Raw genomic sequence first — 6444 nt, 5'->3', positions numbered from 1 at the left:
CCCAACATACCATTTGGTTTTCTTCCAAAAGTTTATGACTCATGTATTTGGAACATAGAACACTTTTTGCAAAATAACTGTTAAATATGATAATGTTGTTTTCAGATCAACTCCTAGAAACCAACTTAGCATGTGATATTTAAACTATAGTGCTATTTTAGTTTTATTAGCTAATAATCAAAATAATAATTGTAATCAAGAACCATGGCACCCAGGGGCGTGCTAGAGCTATCTTTAACTGGTTTGCCTGAGCCTATTATTAAATTTTCAATGTGGGCATTTTATTCATTCTAGATGGGTTCTTATGTATAGAAGGTTGTTGGAGGAATCTAGGGGTAGTCCAGAGGAGGAGTTTGGGGAGGGTCTTCAGGAGAAGTCAGATGAGGTCAATGAGTGATTAAGGGTGGGAAGTTCCTGGAGGCTACCCAGAGCCAACAGACAATGGTGGGCTAGGCCAGTTCAAGGGTGGATTGATATTTTGATAGGCTCAAGGGTGGGGAAGTAGATGGACAATGGAGGGCTAGGCTAGTGACAGAGGCCTGGGCCCAGCCACAATGAAAGGCTCATGGCTTCATGCAAATTCATCATATGGGATGATTTAATCAGAATTCAAGGGGGTTCCCAGAGCCTGTACCTCAAGGACTCAAGGAGAGCTCAAGGGGGCTCCCAGAGCCTGCACCTCATCAGTTGATCAGTCCAAGGTAAGCTGTGGAGGGCTCTACCACAGATCAGGTACAAATAGTCTGTATGAATATTTGGGATGGAGATGTCTTAAATCTGGTGTTTCTTTTGAACTACTGTAATTCTGCTTTGCAGAGTGAGCAAAGTGTCTTCTTTGATGTGGATAGGGTCTTGTGTCTCCCATGTCTCCCAATCGAATATTCGCATTTGTATTTCAGAAACCAGTAGCTGCTACAAATCAGGTCTTGATTTATTGTTTTATTTATTTTCTAGATTTTAAAAAGTATTAACAATACAGATTAAATTTAAAAGTGTACATATATACTCCACCCTTTCCAGTTGTTAAATGCTTATTAGCTATTCCTGAATTCATCCACAGTTAATTAAGTTGACTATGTCATTTGGAACCCGTGTTAGTATGGTTCTGAATCTCCAGAAAAATAAACTAGGCCATATACACTTTTAATCTAGCTAACAATGTCTGATAGTATCAGAACTGCTAGTGGAATATTCACTGCTATGAAAAGGATACAAAGAAACATGTCCCTCAATCTTACTACCACTCTTGGGTCCTAGTCTCAGTCAAGTTCAGGGAAATTAAATCACATACATAGGCAAATGGCTCTATTTAAACTAAAGTCTGATTCAGAGTAGCCTGAGGATGATTTCCTCTTCAAAATCCTGTGCTCCAGGCAGAATGCCATCTCTTGATTTTTCTCCTGGTGTTTTTTGCCTCCATCACTTGCTGTCCACCATGCTTACAATACCCTCCTTCCTCATTGCCGCTGGTTGAAATCTTTCTCTTCCTTTAAAGCCCACCCTCTCTACAACTCTCCACTGTATCTAAAAGTGATGTTTTCCTCCTCAGGTTTTCTGAAGGCATTTTGTCTGAATTTCTCCTTTGTCCTTTTACGTAGAATCTGGTATAACATGTATTTGCATAGATGGCATATTTATCCCCATTAATTTGTAAGCTCCTTGAGGGTAATGACTGTGTTTTATTTCATCTCTGTATCACTAGGACCTACAATAGTGTCTGGCATATAATTTATGCTTAGTAAATGTTTACTGAATTGAATTTAATGGTACTTTTTCTTTATATCATTGTATCTCCATGGATTAGTATAGTAGAGACTCAATAAATATTTATTGAATTGAATTAGGCAGTTTCAAAAGCCATATCATATTAAATATTAGTGATATAAAATAGTCAGTTTAGCTTCCCAAGGTTTCTAACTTGTCTTGCCATGAGCAATTTTCAGCATTAGGATTTCAGGTCAATATATTTGTCATAGTCACTGAAACTTAAGAGTAGGAAGGCACCTTAGGAGGCCATCTTGTCCAATCTTTTCCCCATGGATAGATCCCTTTTCCAACATTCTGGATAAGCATTCTCTATATTTTATGATAATTCTTAGAGAAACTGTATCTGTGGCTTTTCATTTATAATAATTATGTGACTGTCATTCTGTGCTGTCTACTAAGGGACACAACTAGAATAATGCATCACCAATGAATGGATACCAGAGGATAACTTGTGCTTCACTGATAATAGTATTGTAGAAGTAGATTTAAAAATGACAATTGTCCTCTTTACTTATTCAGAAAAGATTAAGAAATTGATTAACAGAGAGGAGACCTATTTAGGTTTGAAGGGATTTATTGAGGAAGGGATTTATTGATTATATTATATTAATAATATCAATTATTAATTTATAGAATTGAATAGTTCTAGGTGAAGATGAAGGAAGAAGAAATGGAAAACATTTATTAAGTTCCAGCTATATACTAGGCACTATGCTAAGTGCTTTTGCAAGTGTTATCTTATTTGATAATATTTGTGACTGTTATCCTGCAATGCATATTGTTAGCATATTATAACCTTTTCCTTGTTTAAGATTCCTATGAATGTTACCTCAGTTTTTCTTGGGTTGTAAAGAGATGTCCAAGTGCATGGGAGGGGAGGGACTATTACAGTATGGACATTTTTCTTTCTAAATTAGAAAAATTTTGGATTTAGGACAATAATAAATTAATAAAAAATCTTTCTTATATTCTTGTGCCTAAAATTCAGAACACAGTAAAATACATGCATATATATAGATAGATATAGAGATATAGATTATTTTTTTGCCAGTACAATGCCAAGAGAACTAAAGGAAGGCTCCTAGTTTGTGAAAAATTTGTGGGAAGTCATAGTCAAGAGTCGCATGGTATGGTCAGACATGGATAGATTACAGCTTGCATAAGCAGAAGAAGTTACCACATTGATGAGATCAAAGAACCACTGAAGTACAGAATTATAACTAATATGGTTCTTAAAAGGATAGATTTTGATTGGTTCAGATGATCAGCATTGAATTACTATCCACATATTTAATTGCCTTTTTATGAGTTTGTTTGATCTTATTTAAACTAAAGAAGGGAAGAAACCAAACCTTCATTTTATTAGTCCGATATTTTTATGGCCAGATGGCTCCAGGTACCTCCCAGCTGAATTCCTACTGCCTAACTCCCATCATACTGGCAAATATGATTAAAGATTCTCCTGTGTGGTATGAAGTTATGCTTAATGTCTCAAAGAGTTGTCTTCTAGAAATGAAACATCTGCTGATAAATGTGATTTTGAACAGCAATAGGAAAGTTATATCTGTACAGTAAAAGCTTAATCTAATTTCACATTAATTTTATACTTGTGTTATCATACAGCCCCTAAAGGTAAAATCATTCTCTCCCCTCAAAACCATATTACCTTATAAAGAAATGTACCCTTAGGAAGCCAAAATAGTGACAAAGGTTGATTAGGGTTTGGTCAGTTCTGTTTGGATGGATAGACTGGGAGGTCTATATCCATTAGCATCTGTCTCACAAGTTTGACATTATGCTGGTGCTGCCAGTGAAGGGCTCATCCTTTGTCACTCTTCAAGATTTAGATGGTTTCAGGAGTGCCAGCCAGAAATACAGGTGGGAGGAAAGTTGTGAAAACAAAGCTAATCTAAAATAAAAACTAATTCAAACATTGGATTGAATGGTGTCTTTTTTTTTTTTTTTTGCCTTTTTTGGAGGGCAGTTGGGGTAAAGTAACTTGCCCATGGTTACACGGATATTTTTTTTTTTTTGTGTAGGTGTTAAGTGTCTGAGGCTGGAACCGAACTCAGGTCCTCCTGACTCCAGGTCTGGCGCTGAATGGCATCTTAGAGAACTTTATCTGGCAATATGACCACCAGTTTAATCAAGGTCTTTGCCAAAGTTTCCAGAAATGATGTATATTTTGTGCATAGTTCCCTCTCAATCACTTATCCCACAACCTCAAGCACTATATAATCCTACAGCATAGACTTCATTCATGGGCTACATATGCAGTTCTTCCAATGGACATATCACACCATCCATTAAGTGAATAATTTCAAATAACAATTTTAGGACCTGATGGGTCCGATCTCTTTAACAGCTCTGTGAGATGGCTTACATCATAATAGTGAAGTATGTAACTTTGACCCTCTGCTGTTATGAATTCTTTGAATAATGGGGCCAGAATCAGAATAAATTTCACAGCTTAGCATCAAAGTGAAGAAGGTAGAGTCATTAGTAGCAAAGCAGGATGCAAGTGGTAATACTGCATCTTTCCCATGGAGGTCAGTTAACTTTTATTCTACATCAAATGTGAAACTTACTAGTTCCAGAAATATTCCTAGTACTTCCTGCACCAGTACCTTGTTATTTTAATGTTTCCATGACTACCCCCACATACTCGAGGATGGTGACTTTTCCCTGGGTAGTTGCTACACAAACCTGCTGTTTGTTAGCCAATGTAATGTTTATGGAATAAGATCTTCCTCATTCATTAATAGGCCCATGTGACCATGTGTTCAATCACAGATATCTTACTGCTTTGAGCTCCACCCAGCTATGATACATCCTGAGTCACATACAGCCCATTGGGGGAAGAACTTGCCTAAAGTGAAGTTTGCTTAGGGGAGGCTTGCTTGTAGGAAGGCTTTCACATCTTTTGGCACTAAGCTAATTAGGCACTGTCATGAGGGTTGTGATGCCTTCTGGCTCTGACCCTATTAATTGAAACTATATATACTGGGAAGTTGGTATTTTGCTTTGGGGGTTCGCTTATGAGAAGGACCTTTTGATTCCTTGGGTGGGACTTTGAGTAGCCATTTGTTAAGAGTCCCTCGACTACTCAGAGGTTTGTGCTCTCTTGCTCCAGGGTATATGTAGGTGGTTGTATTACCTTGTTCAGACAGTAGGAGCCCTGTCTGTTGAATCTCTGCTAATTTCTCTACTTGTATTTTCTACTTATCTGTAATTAAACTAAGATTGTTGACCCCTTTAAAAGTTGTCTTTCCTTTAGCAAAGCAGATTAAAGAGTCTGTGCTAGTAAGTCATCCTGGGTGTGCTAGGGTGTTTGCAAATAAAGCAAGAGAGTCTGTGTAGTCATCTGCCATTAGGAATATGTGTTCCCTTTGGCTTATGGTTTTAAAGACTCAATAAGTTCGATCACTTTTTTCCTATCAATTTTCTTTCCTCAAAGAAACAATCATACTGGAATGTAGAAACAGATTTTGGCAAATTGTCCAGAAGGAGATGAGACATCCTTTCTGGTCTTTGCTTTAGCATGGGATCCTGAAATTTTTTTTGCAAATATTCCTAGTCTCCTCAGCCAATCTTGAGATTAATTATAGTGGGATTAACTGGATTTTGAGCAGTGTCTTTATTTATAGACTGCATTTCTTGTAATCTGCTTGAAGTTTCTTATGGAAAACATTGCTGTTCTTTGGTTCATCTGATCTGCCAGGGAGGAGTACTTTCTGGCAGTTCACTGGTTCATGATAGAGGATGAATGGTCAGAGAGAAGTTGGGATTCATCAGTATTTTACTGAGAATCATCAGCATGCTGGGCCCTGTTTTTGGAAATTTTGTCCTTCTCATTGGCTGGAGGTGATTCTTTTACTTTTTCTGGAAGAGAGGTGGTGAAGTTGCCATAGCCTGAGAAGCAGGTTTGGATACAACTTTTGGGGGGCAATTCTGGGCATAAAAGAACAAATATTTGCCATTGTTTTGGAGTACTCTTGACAAGAATGGATAGCATCAAACTATGGTCTCCATTTAGGGGAGAAGGAAAGGATTTTGAGCAGTATTTGAGGAGTCAATGACAGTGGGTCTGGGACTCCTGGCCAGAGGAACTCTAGTTTCTGATTTGAGAAACCTTTCCCCCTCCTTCTACATATTATCTAGGTGCTCAGTGTCTTCATGTTGCCCTCATGTGTTTGAGTTTCAAATCTAGGATAGAGCCCTGAGACTGTTACCTTTTCAAATTCTTCCTATTTAGTATGCACCTGAAGGTCATGTTTCAATTTCTACTCCAGGAATGAAAATTTCATACACATGGCTTGCCAGTGCATATTTGAAATAGGTTAGGTCTTGTGGTGTCCTTTAGAAACCTTGATCACGTGGCTACCTGCTTATTTGTGTGGCATCAGCCAAAGGGCAACAAAGAAGTACATGGTGGGCATGAGTAGGCTGCGAGTTATTACTGTGAAGAATTGTGCAAGAGAAAGTTGTGTGAAGCATTTCATTAGAGAGAAAGGTGACAATAAAAGAAAGCAGGCTGGTCATGTGACAAAATCAAGGGATTCCAGGGGATGGCCTCCACTGGTATCCATGTAATGTCAGGACATTTAGAAGAAGTCCCCTCCCCTGGAAGGTGAGCAGGAGTCCCTTAAGAAGAGAAGGCATGGGAAGATCAATCAA

At 38.0% G+C, this 6444-nt stretch overlaps 1 pseudogene; it reads right to left on the bottom strand.

Moving 5' to 3' along the window:
- Positions 1-3909: 3909 nt before the first annotated feature.
- LOC138144131 (5-aminolevulinate synthase, non-specific, mitochondrial pseudogene) lies at positions 3910-5799 on the bottom strand (annotated as a pseudogene).
- Between the last annotated feature and the right edge of the window lie 645 nt (positions 5800-6444).

The sequence above is a fragment of the Petaurus breviceps genome, unplaced genomic scaffold, assembly GCF_028583685.1.
Source record: "Petaurus breviceps papuanus isolate PSGF00001 unplaced genomic scaffold, PetGlider_PUasm1.0 90686, whole genome shotgun sequence".
NCBI lineage: Eukaryota > Metazoa > Chordata > Mammalia > Diprotodontia > Petauridae > Petaurus > Petaurus breviceps.
The sequence above is the reverse complement of the archived record's forward strand: the minus strand, read 5'-3'. Positions and strand labels throughout refer to the sequence as shown.